The following is a 13,927-nucleotide window of genomic DNA, read 5'->3' as shown; positions in this document are numbered from 1 at the left end:
ACACACTTTAAATATAACCAAATAAATCAATGGAGGAAAAAATGGTTCAAATTAATAAATAACACATTAACATAAATTCATAGAAATAAAAATAAAAATTCCAGAGAAGGTATATTTATATATGGAAATTCTTTCTCCCACAGATTTCAAATGAATTTCCTCCAAAATGAAAGACGACCTACATTATTTGATTTTCTGAAGAATTATTGTCATATCTAAGTTTCCTTATCAGTCTCGAACTTCTTTTACTTTTATTGTACCTATTTAATTATTAATTATATTTACTATATTAATTTATTATATTTACTATATTTATTTATTATATTAGTTATTTAACGTACTCTACAAATAAATAAAATATTAAAACGATTATTTAACTGTAAAATTATCTAAATAACCGTGATCTAAAAACTAAAGGAAAAATATGCTTAAAACCGCAAATCTAGATTCAATATGAGCTGTACAAATCAAGTATAATCTCTTTATCGAGACCACAAAAACGAAGTACGAACTAGAACATCATCTTGTTCTCAATTTGATTTCAAGTTGGTGGTTATGACGAATTTTTGTTTTTTTTTCATTAGAATAGTAACTATAATACATAAAACAAAAATTTTCTTCCGCCGCTATTTTACTTTATTCGTTATTTTTAGGTCAAGTAAATTTAGTACATTTGGCATCACTTGAGATTTATAACCAAAAAGATTCGGAATCAATTTAAATTTAACTTGACGGTTCATTCACGCCATAGTTCGGACACGCTGAATAAATAGAGGTGATAAATTTCATTTGGAAATGAACTTTCCACCTATTAAAATTTTTTTCCAAATGACTAAAGTATCTAAAAGTATCTAAAAATTTTAAGTAATGAGTTATTTAAAGAATTAGGAACTATAAGTGAATTATTCATTTATGACTCTTCAGGTATTTTATTTAACAATTCAATACTACTATTATTAACCAAATTAAAAATACAGACAATGAGAAAATCAGAATTAATTGCTAATGATAGGGCTCGGATCGACTTTAAGATGTAAAAAAAGTAGCTTTAGTCGCATAAATTGACAACAAAAGTCGCAAAAAGTCGCATGAAATTTTCGAAAAAACGACAAAAAAGAGACATGAAATTGTAAAATTTATAAAAAAAATGGCAAAATATTAATATTATTAGAATTGAGTATAGAATGTAACAAAATATTTTTATGAAAATTATTTTATTTGTAGTTTTTTTATTTGCCATGAGTCAAAAAAATAATGATTTCTTTCGTTTTTCTAACATCTTTCTCAATATAAATAAAAATACTAAATCCGAGCGAATAACTGACAACAGAATGTAGATTTTTTATATACGATGAGACACAAAAATAATTTTTAATCGTAATAATTATTTTTTAACGCAAAAAAAATACTTCAATGAATCGAATAAAATCGGTTTGATTATTATTTATTTAAAAATTTATTTTTTAATTGATTATTTTATTATTTAAAAAAAATTTTAATAAAATTGTACGCAAACATTTAATTATTTTCATAAATAATAAAAATTTCACAGAAATTCAATAATTTACAAATTTTTTTATAAATTTCTTCGCAACTATTCAATTATTTTCATAAATGTTAAAATGCATTGCAGGATTTCAATTATTTTTAATACAATTTTACAGGAATTGCTCGAAAAATGTAATTATTCTTAAAAATTTAATTTCAATTCCTCGAAGATATCAATTTTTAAAAAAAAATGTTTTTTTTAAACTTTTTGGAAGAATTCAATTATTTACAAAAAAAAAAATTAGAATTTTTCACAGGAATTCAATTATTTTCAAATATTTTTCAAAATTAAAGTCCTTGAAAAAATACCAGAATTTAAATATTTTAATAAAATTGTTCGAAAGAAATCAATTATTTTAAAGACAATTTCAATTAATTTTTTTGAAATAATTAAATATATTCTTTTAGATTTTAATAAAATTCTTCCCAAGAATTAAATTAAATTATTTTTTAGAATGAATTCAATTATTTCCGTAAATAACAAAATTTTTCACAAAAATTCAATTATTTTGAGGAATTTTAATAAAATTCTTTGGAAAAATCAATTATTTTCATAAATATCAATATTCATCACAAGAATTTAATTATTTTGAAAAGTAATAAATTTTTTCTTGAAAATTCAATTATTGTAAAAAATTCTAATATAATCGTTCGCAATAATTTCATTATTTTCATAAATAATAAAATATTTTTAAGGAAATTAACTTATTTCATAAAAAGTAATTAATAATACTAGAAAATTATAACTGAATTGAAATGATGAAAATAATTCTGAAGAATTTACCTACAGTGATAATATTCTTATAATATAAAATAATAATCTAATTACTCGGTCATCTTTAATTATTATAAAACATGAAGATATCGATTGATCCGAGTCGAAGACTCAGAGTGATCGATTTCTTCATGTTTTATAACAATTTTTTATAATAGTTGTTTAATTTCAAAAAGGCTTTAATTTGAAATTTTCGAAATTATCTATGAAAAGATAATAATTATTAAATATTTATTTAAAAAAGAAGTAGATAATAGATAATTTACAGAAAAAGATTTTTGTTTAAAAAGAACTGAATTTCTGTGAAAAATTTGTTATTTTTGAAAATAATTAAATTCTTTATAAGAATTTTGTTATTTTTAATGAACAAAAAGTTTTTAACGTTCAAATGAACGAAATATTTTTTGTTAAAAATATTTTCATAGATTATTGATTACAATTCAAATTAAAAATTCAAATTTTACATTTAGAAACATTATAATTAATTTGCTTAATAGTGACGCAAAATTATAGTAAAAAAAATTTAATTTGAAGAAGAAATAAATAAATTTCGTTCATTTAAACGTTCAAAACTTTAACCTCCTTATTTTTAAAAATAATTGATTTCTTTATAAGAATTTTATAAACATTGTTTTAAATAATTAATTTTTTCGAAATATAACAAATATTATGTAAATTTTATTTTAAATAATTGAATTCTTGTGGAAAATACTTTATTTGTGAAAATAATTGAATTTAATGAAATTAATTATTTAATGAATCGAATTAATAAAAGAATGAAATACGAAAATTATTATTTAGTTAATAATAGATAATAGATAATTTACAGAAAAATATTTCTGCTATTCAAAATTTAAGTCAAAAAGTAATTGAAAAATGTGAAAAAAAAGTCAATTAGTCGCATTTTACTCAAAAAAATCTGGAAAAAGTCGATTAGTCGCAGTTCCTTAAAAAAAAAGTCGAAAAAATCGAAAAATTCGCACAATCCAAGCCCTGTAATATGCATAGAAATTAAAAATGAAAAGAGTCGATGTTTTCTTGTCGACTTTTGCAATGAGAATTGTGTACATCGAATACTCGTTGAGTATAGAAAAAGGGTTGGCGAACAACAAGCAATGAAAAAACCATACTACATGCAGAGTAATCATGACATAGGCTTATGGAAAAATCGTTAAGTCGTGTACACCTGCACACTTATACCACATGTCTTGTTTCATGTTAATTACTTTTCAAGGGGTGGTTCATTTCCATTTTCCATTATTTGCCTCTCAATATACCCAGTCACCTTTAACTATGTATCAACAATTTTTCCCACCCAACGTTTTTCTCTATCGAATAAAAATCAATTTTTCCGTTGAGAACATTCTATTTTCAATAGATAATAATTGTTCATTTCCTTTCATACGATTTTTTTTCGGTTTTTAAATGCTAAAGCATATCTCGAGTTTCACTTTTCTTTCTTTTAAAATGAGTTCAACAATTAACATAAGAAACAGAAAAAAATATCCTATGGGAAATTTTAGCAAACAAAAAAGTATGCAAAATATGGTAAAAACTGGAAAGAAACTACACAATTGAAATGAGATAAATGAAATAAAAAGGAACAAACAAAAAAACACAAAGGAGTAAACAAAAAAAATTGTTTTACTTATAAATATTCAGTTTTTCTCAGCTCTCAACCCCCCTTGACTTTTGAAAGAGTGAAAGAAAATTATTACGTGTCGTGAACAAGTGCAATAAAAGGCGTATTGCTTTTGTCCTTTTTATCCGTTGATCTGACGATGGACTAAAGTCTATGCGGCATTAAACGCCATATGACGGTAGCGTGTCCAACTTGTAATAACGTAATATTAGCAGCGACACACGAAGGCAATGACCGCATACGAGCACTAATTTGCCAATTGTCCCAACTTTTGCCAGTTATAACTCAAAACCTCTCGCACACAAGACAATAAAATTTTAAAACGTGTCAATACACCCTTTCACCAACTTTTTATTTACAAAAACATACCAGTTTTTCAAAAACAACAAAAACCTATTTTTTTCTTCTTTCAAAATATAAAAAAATTTTTTCCCCCATTTTAGAGTTTATAATAATAGAAAGTTTTTCGCACACGGAAAAAATGGGAGTTTTACCAGAAAGGCGTGGCATTATATTCTCGCGCCATTTCGAAAGGTGACGAAATAAAAGTAAATTTTAGGACATTGACAATATAATATCGTTTCGGGATTTTAATATAATAATTATGTACCAGTAGGTAAAAGTTTCTTTACAAAAAAGAAGAAGAAAAAAAAGAAAGATTTTCGGCATACTGTTAAAAATTCTCATAATCCTATAATCCCCCGGGTTACGAACGGAACAAAAATGGTAATAGTACAGTAAAATACTTTACCATAGGCGGGCTTGTTGACGAAGAGGCCCCTACAGCCTTGAGAATATTGTTCCCGAAACAATTGATTTTTAAGATTTTACAATTCAATTGTCACTTGCCAGGCAATTGAACATCAGGTTACGAGAGACAGAGAGAGATGGAGCGAGAGAAGTCTTTCTAATCCGGATACTTTTCTGGTTTTCGATCATCATAATGAGGACCTGCCAATATTAAACCTACAGATTCCGAGTCTGTTGCACCTGCCTCTCGAAAATCTTTTCCTGACCTTCCTCCTCTCAACTCGCATTTTCCCTTCTTTCTGCATTTTTTATGCATAATTTCACATCGAGTAGAAAAAATTATATTCAATCAATTCATGAAATTTTCATTATATTTAATTAATTCAATTAATTCAACTAATTAAACTAATTCAATTAATTAAATTAAATATTTATTTAGTATTTAGAAGCAAATATTTATTTAGTAATTTCTTTATTTTGTCACCAAATAAATATTTATTTGCTGCCCCTAAAGTTTCAAGCATTCATTTGAACAACAATTTTTTTCCTTACTCCCCTTTATTTTTTATTTTATTGCAAAAAATTATTTTGTACATTAAAAAAGTTCTTTTTTCAACTAAGTAAATGGTTAATTTACATTATTTTCCATTTCATTGAAATAATTTCTGAAAATATTTAAACGTGAAAAAAATGTCGTCCTTTTGAACGTTTAAAACTTTAGGGAAATATTAAATAGTATTTAGTTCAAATACTAAAATTACTTGACTCAAGTAAATATTTATTTGACAGTAGAAAAATAATCGTTTGCTTGAATCAAATTAAATTTTTCAGTCTATAATAATATGCAATTATTTGATAATTTTTTTTTTATTGTTTCGTACTTTCGAGCTTTTGTATAACAATAAAGAAATAAAATCAAAAATAATAAAAAAATTGATAATAATAAAAATAATAAATTAATAATAGACATTTGTATAGCAATAAGAAAAATAAAAACAATGATAATGATAATAATAGAAATAATAATAATTTAAAAATAGTAATAAATAATTTAATAATAATAATAATAATTTTAATAATTTTAATAATAATAATAATAATAATAATAATAATCATAGTGAGAATTGGATGCATGCAGCAATTAAGTTTCTTTATTGCTCGATTTTTTCAGCTTCTGCTTTCACCCGAGGCTCTCGGAAGATGACTCGCATTATTCTTCTCGAATTATTCCCAACAAAGAGTTTCCATTTCAAGAGAAGAAATTGTGCATATATATAATACAAGCGCGCCAAGGGGTCAAAAGAACATAATTAAATTAGGAAATTATACGTGCACCTGTGCATCACAAACACGCGCCTCAACATTAAAAAAAAATAATAATCGTCCCTTTCACATATTTGGGCGTATTCTCCAAAAAACCGTTTTTCTAAAATTTATATTCTAATCGTTTTTCTTTCAATATATAAATTTCAAATTTCCGTTTTTGGACATGAAAATATGTCCACTTTATGAAAGCACTGTCAAAATAAACTATTTGATAAATTAAAAAAAAATGCAGGCTATGACCCAAAAATGTTTATCATTTTAAATTTCGAATGTTTCCAAACATTGTATAAATCTCACGTCTTCTGAGATGAATTTTTCAAGAATACGATTATTTTTATAATTAAATTATTTTCTCTCCAGATCTGTATTAGTTAGAGACATTATTATTATAGTTGAAATTTATTTTCAGTTTGTATGAAAGTAACTAAAATTTCTGTAAATTTGTTTTGAACTAATTTACTTTTTTAAATTAGTAAAAATGTTATTTACTAATTTGCACTAGCGACTGACTTTTTGCTTTTAAATTAGTAAATTTTACTAATTCAAAAGCAAAAAGTCAGTCATTACTAATAAATAGTAATTTCTACTAATTTATTAGTTTTTAATAATATTTGTAATATTACAGGGTTGCCACAAATATATTTAATTTTATTTTTCCTCGACTTTTCCCTGATTTCCAGACAAAATTTTCACTTTTTCCCTGACCATGAAGAATATTCTGATTCACTCTGAAAATTATTAGATACTCAGAAAAACATTCCATTACATTTACTAACGAATTTCTTAAATTGTAAAATTATTCGCAAACATTAATAACTAAATTTTTAAATAAGTATTTAATAAATTTAATTATTATTTTTCCATAGGAATTAAAATTCTTCAAAATTCATTCAAATTCAAACATTTTTAAAATTAAACAACTTATAAGAATATTATATTATAAAACATGAAGATATCAATTACTTCGAGTCGAAGACTCGGAGTGATTGATATCTTCATGTTTTATAAAAATTTTAATTTCCATAAAATTTTTTTTTTCTAAATTAAATTATTTACAAAAATTATAATAAAATTCGTTGCAAGAATTCAATTATTTTCATAAATTTTACATTTAAAAATTTACATTTTTAATACAAGTTTTCAAGAGAATATAATTATTCAAATAAAATGTAATAAAATTCGTTGCATAAATTCAATTATTTTTACAAGTAATAAAAATTTTCACATGAATTCAATTATTTAAAAAAAAAATTGATAAAATTCGTTGTAAGAATTACATTATTTTCATAAATTATAAAATTTTTCTGAGGATTTCAATTATTTATAATACAATTTAAAGTAAATTCCTAGAAAAATGGAATTATTCTCTTAATGTTTTTGTAAGAAATTAATTACATTTCACGAATATAATGAAATTCTTCGTTGAAATTCAAATATTTTCACAATCTACTTTTTTAATAAAAGTTCTCAAAAGAATTCAATTATTTAAAAAAAATGTAATAAAATTCGATGCAGGAATTCAATTATTTTTAATACAATTTTAAGTAAATTCTTCGAAAAATGTCACAATTTTAAAAAATTTTGTTAAAATTCTTCGAAAGAATTCAATTATCAATTATGTTTAAACATTCATGCTATAATGCTTTTAATATTCAATTATGATCTAAAATTTTAACTAATATTCATTTTCAAATCAATTTTTATTGGAAAATTCTACAAGAATTCAATTATTTAAATACAAAAATAAATAATTTATTGAATGAATTAATGTTTTTCGAAACTGAATTATCATAAAGAATTTTATCAACAAATTTGAATTTTTTCGAGAAATTTTAATAAAATTTTCAAGAATTAAATTTTTCGAGGAATTCAATTAAAATTGTATTTAAAATAATTGAAATTCTATGATGAATTTTATTATTCATGAAAATAATAGAATTTTTGTAAAAAATGTTATTATTTATGAAAATAATTGAATTATTGCGAAGTTTGCTTAGAATTTTATCAAAATTTTTTTTTTAAATAATTGAATTCTTTTGAAAAATTTTATTAAAACTCTAGATATTGAAAATCATTGAATTGAGAAAAATTTTTTGAAAATAATTGAAATTTTGCAAAGAATTTTATTAAAATTTTTGAAAATAATTGAAATTTGGAGAAGAATTTTATTATTTTTAAAGATAATCGAATTTTTATGAGAATATTTTCTAATTTTTGAACATAATTGAATTTCTGCGAAGAATTTTATTACTTTTGAAAATAATTGAATTTCTGCAATTATTTGTAACTTCTCCAAAATTCAATTTTTTCCAGTTACTTAAATAAAAATCCTTGACTTTTCCCTGACTTCCCTGACCAATTTTACTTTCCCTGACTTTTCCCTGACCTGTGACAACCCCGTATTAGTAAAATTTACTAATTCAAAAGCAAAAATTCACTCACTGATATTCAAATTTAGAGAGTAGAAAAATAATTGAACTATTCTTGTAATTTTTTGATTCTAAAGTATTATAAATTCAGCTATAGTGCAATTATAATTTTTTATATTGTATAAATTTATTATAATTATATTATACTTTTTATTATTCCACTATAATATTAGTACTATCATTATTTTATTATATAATTCAAATTAAGCAATTTAAAATTTAAATAATAATTTTTACGTAATTATCAGAAATATGAGGCAATAGTTTCCATCATAATCTACTTGCAGAATGCAAAATATATAGAAAAGTTCCAGGGAAACATTCATATATGCAAAACAGATATCCTTAAGGGCAATTCTTTTCAATATACTTTTTTTCCTTTTATATCGCGTGCTTGTAATTCGTGCGGGATTTTATTTTTAATTCTATTTCTTTTTTGTCTTTTTTTTCAGGTATATATGTGTTGCTATATACCTTCGCTTGGGATTCTTTAGCACTCTTATTTTCTTTTTTCCTGAATGCAACTAACAGCAAAAGTAAGTAATATTTCTTAAAACTCTTTCCCTTGTTTCGTCGTCTCTTAGGATACGTACTGAATCCAGATAAAAAGAAATGTCAAGACTCTCGTTGTTTACCGTTTTGCGAAAACATAAATTTTTCCAACTAATTTTTGTCACATGCGTCATTATTATTTTACTAAAGTCTGTAATTATTACTAAATCTTTTCTATATTTATATTTGAAAAGAAAAAAAAAAGATCTAAACAGAAAACAATGCGCATGTAATAATATAATTACAGACTCCTGAATGGATAAGTGACAAAACAATGGATTATTTTTAATAATGCAATCATTATATTGGTGTGATAATTGTTAGTGCGAATTATTCTGAACATAAAAATAATTGCGCAAAATAACAATAACAGAAAAAAAATAAGGGAAAACTATTTACGTAATAAATGATAATTAAACATTACGTTCAATGGAAAATTAAATTTTAATCGTTTCTCTTTTTATCACAACAGATAATCGAAATAAAAGTCATAAAAGATAATCGAAATAAAAATCAAATAAAGACATAGACTTTTTAAAAAATGAAAAATTTAAATTTTGTTTGCAAAATCGTTAGGCGAGGTCAGTCTTCTCATATACAAAAAAAAACTCAAAAGGGCTGGTAGACAGTCCACAACTGTTCGTTATTAACGAAGCTTCGCATTTTTCCAAGTGACAAAAAATATGTAAGCATAGGGTAAAATTAAAATATATACAAACAATGTCTCACTGTTAGAATTAATCATCAAATGCAATTATTTATTTACCTTTTATCCGTGAAATGAAATAAGATGAAATAAGATTTTAATAATACTCATGACGATAATAACGGATGATTAACAACATAATTTACTAGGAAGCATTTCTGTAATTGATCGTTATGGAAGAGTTCAGCAAGTATTACTGAAAATTAATATGTCACTTCAAAGAACCTGTCATATTAATTAGAGACGAGTTCAAAACCATAGAACTGAGAACATTGCAATTAAATCTCTTAACCACTTTCTAATTCTAAAACCAACGACCAATTGAGCATCGAAATTAGTATACTCGCGGGGGTCATGTTATATGACACTACTTCAAATGCACACAAATACTGACGCAATAATCAAGAGAGAAAATACGATCGTGACAAATTTTTTCCTATTATTACATTTCTCAATTACAACAAGAAATGACAAAAAGAAATTCTTATTTTCTGCTAATAATTAAAAAAATACTTAAATAGTGCCAAATAGTTCATGACTCATTAGTGAACTTTTTTTAAATCTCGCAGGCCAATATTTATCGAAAACACTACCATAATACTTTTTCACACAGGAAATGGAAAAATTTATTTGGCGCAGAAAAATATGATATTTAGAGAGTAAATATAATAAAAAAAAAATGCTGCGGTTAATAATAAAACAAAGGACACAAAAAAACGAAAAGAAATAAGTGAAAGGGAGACAAGATGAAATTTTCCATTGAAAGGAAATTCGCATCAAGGATTTTCTGTGTCATCAAATTTTCTTTCTTTTTTGCTCAGCGGTGAACAAAAAAAAGAATAACAAATGTCAGAAAATAATTTATATATATAATAGTTATAAAACAATTGAAAACTTTCAAAATGGTAATTAGTTCGTAGAAAGAAAACAGTTCTGAGAAGATATCTATTGGTGAATATAGAAGAAAAAATATGACAAAATTGAAGCGTCCTACTTATGATTGAAAATAATAGAGGTCTAATATCGATAGCTCGAGTTTCGTGTAAATTCTACCATCATCTGTGATTTTATATAGGAGAGTCGAGCTATAAATTTATGTATAAAACTTTATTTACAATGAAAAAAAAATTTATTTGCCCCAGTAAAAAAAACTAATTCAAACGGATTGAAATGAATTAAGATTTTTGGTAGAAAGCGGGATTCATTCAAGCTTTTCGTATATTCGATTGAATTCGATTCAATTTGCCTGAATTTGTGCAAACGAATTCGCATTCGAAAGAAATGGCCAAGGCATGCATTGAATTCGTGTTGGCGAATTAAAAAAAATTAAAGGCCCCAAATTTTGTCCATTGAATTAGTAAGAATAGAAGATTTGGGATTTCAATACAGTTTGACGAATTCAGGAAAATTGCAACATAGCTCCAATTCGTATTTGTCACAAAGCGGGATTCACTGAAGCTCTTTGTGAATTCTTTTTAATTTATTTCAATTAGTTTTTGTTTACTGGGTGATTCAAATAACATATTTGTTTATTGTCAAATAAACATTTAGGTGCTTGAATCAAATAATTTTTATTTAAAGAAAATTTCTTTGATTCAAAAACTATTTGTAGCAAAGAAATTTTCGTTTTTAAATTCAACAAGAATTATTTCTTTGACGCTATAAATTCTTTAATTCAAAAAACTTGGAGTCAAAGAAAATGGGGATCCTCACAGCCAAATTTGACCAGTAGAGTGCAGCACTACTATAAGATTTTATGGCGCAAAATTTTAAATGTGATTTGTTGCATAATATTAATTAAACAATATAAATGGTTTTTGTTCATGTAAATGAAGAATAAAATCATTAGATCAGAAATATTGGTTATAATAAAGTACGGAAAACTATTTAAAGATGTTGGGAGATTCAAAATTAAAATGTGTTTACAATACTTTTAATAACAGGCAACATAACCTCAATTTTTTTTATCTATACTTTTACGATACTGTGACTAGCAAAACCGTCTTTTTTCCTGTGACACAAATTCCTCACCCAAGTAATTCAATTTTTAACTTTTCACAATTCCAAAAAAAGTATTTATTTACTTCGCCCATTTGTTTGTAAAACAAATATGACTTTTCGCGAAATAAAAAATTAAGCGCTAGACAAATCTTGCTATGGTGCTGCCATCTGAGATTAGCTTTATATATAATGATCCCCATTGGAGTCAAAGAAAATTTGTTTATTTACAAATTTATTTTTACATGTATAATATATAGGAAAAGAAGATACTATACAATATCATGAAAGGCACTAGAACTAAGCGATTTTTAGTGAGAGATATGGTTCAACTCATCCAAGGACAGTGGGTATAGTAATAAGTAGTACATAATTCACGGTTGAGAACACCATGAGATTACCTGACGATGGAGGAGAGGACTGTATAATCGAGAGTATACTATATACATATATACACACTATATACAACACATTGGAGCGATACATCGATTAGGAGCAAAGTCGTCGTTGTCGTCGTCACGAGAAAATAGACGACTCGTGTAAATTTCATTCGACCACTATTCTTTTTCTCTTTTTGCACCCGTAATTATATCGGTATCCGTAGCCAACGAAAGAAGGTTCTGCTTCTTGAACCGATCAATTTCAGGAGAGACAAGTACTGAAACTAAAGTGATTTATGGAGCTCAGTCTCGCTTCTTTTTCGTATATACACTTCTTCTTTACTCCTTTTTCATCTTTATAAAATATTTAAAAACATATCTCTGTTCTATGTCAATGATTTTGGAAAAAAACAATTCTCCATACAATGTTAAATTAATTAATGGAGCTTAAAAAATTTTTCTTTTTTACAATTTAGAAAAAAGTTTAGCCCTTTTCTCCCCTTAAAAAATTAACATGGCTCGGATTGACTTTAAGACCTAAAAAAAGTCGCTTTGGTCGCATAAATTTACAACAAAAGTCGCATGAAATTTCCGAAAAAGTCGCAAAATAGTCGCGCATGAAATTTAAAAAAAAAACGACAAAATTATTTTCATAAATAATAAAAATTTCACAGGAATTCAATTATTTTCAAAAATAACAAAATTTTTTTTACTGAAATTCAATTCTTTTTAAAAATTTTTCGCAATAATTCAATTATTTTCATAAATAATAAAATTCATCTCATGAATTCAATTATTTTTGAAAATTTTAATAAAATTCTTAGCAACAATTTAATTATTTTCATAAATAATAAAATTCATCGCCGGATTTCAATTATTTCTAATACAATTTTACGAGAATTGCTCAAGAAATGTAATTATTCTTAAAAATTAATTTCAATTCCTCGAAGAAATCAATTTAAAAAAAATGTTTTTTTAAGTTCTTTGGATGAATTCAATTATTTACAAAAAAAATTAGAATTTTTGACAGGAATTCAATTATTTTCAAATATTTTTCAAAATTAAGATCCTTTAAAAAATACCAGAATTCAAATATTTTAATAAAATTGTTCAAAAGAAATCAATTATTTTAAAGACCATTTTAATTAATGTTTTTGAAATAATTCAATTATTCTTTTAGATTTTAATAAAATTCTTCCCAAGAATTCAATTAAATTTTTTTTTAGAATGAATTCAATTATTTTGATAAATAACAAAACTATTCCCAAAAATTCAATTATTTTGAGGAATTTTAACAAAATTCTTTGCAAAAATCAATTATTTTCATAAATAACTATATTCAACACAAGAATTTAATTATTTTTAAAAGTAATAAATTTCTTTTCGAAAATTCAATTATTTTTAGAAAATTCTAATATAATCGTTCGCAAAAATTTTATTATTTTCATAAATAATAAATTTTTTTTAAGGAATTTAATTATTTTCATAAAAAGTAATTAAAAATTCTAAAAAAATAATAATTGAATTGAAATGATGAAAATAATTTTGAAGAAGTTACCTACCAGTAACAATATTCTTATAATATAAAATAATGATTTTATCACTCGGTCATGTTTTATAACAATTTTTCATAACTTATTTAATTTCAAGAAGGTTTGAATTTGAAATTTTTGAAAATCTTAATTCTTATGGAAAAATAATAATAATTAAATATTTATTTAAAAAAAAAGTTATTGATATTTTCAAATAATTCAAAAGAAATTCGTAAATAAATGTATCAGAACATTTTTTTTGAGTAAATTCTTTTTCTTTATTTTCTAA

The 13,927-nt window shown here is 24.0% G+C and overlaps 1 protein-coding gene across 2 annotated transcripts in view; it reads right to left on the bottom strand.

Annotated features, from left to right (window-relative positions):
• Window positions 1-13,927, bottom strand: part of LOC122510281 — a 209,588-nt gene that overhangs the window by 120,094 nt on the left and 75,567 nt on the right. The gene's annotated exons all lie outside the window — the stretch shown is intronic.

The sequence above is a fragment of the Leptopilina heterotoma genome, unplaced genomic scaffold, assembly GCF_015476425.1.
Source record: "Leptopilina heterotoma isolate Lh14 unplaced genomic scaffold, ASM1547642v1 Lhet_68, whole genome shotgun sequence".
Lineage (NCBI taxonomy): Eukaryota > Metazoa > Arthropoda > Insecta > Hymenoptera > Figitidae > Leptopilina > Leptopilina heterotoma.
This window is presented reverse-complemented; position numbering and strand designations above follow the sequence as displayed.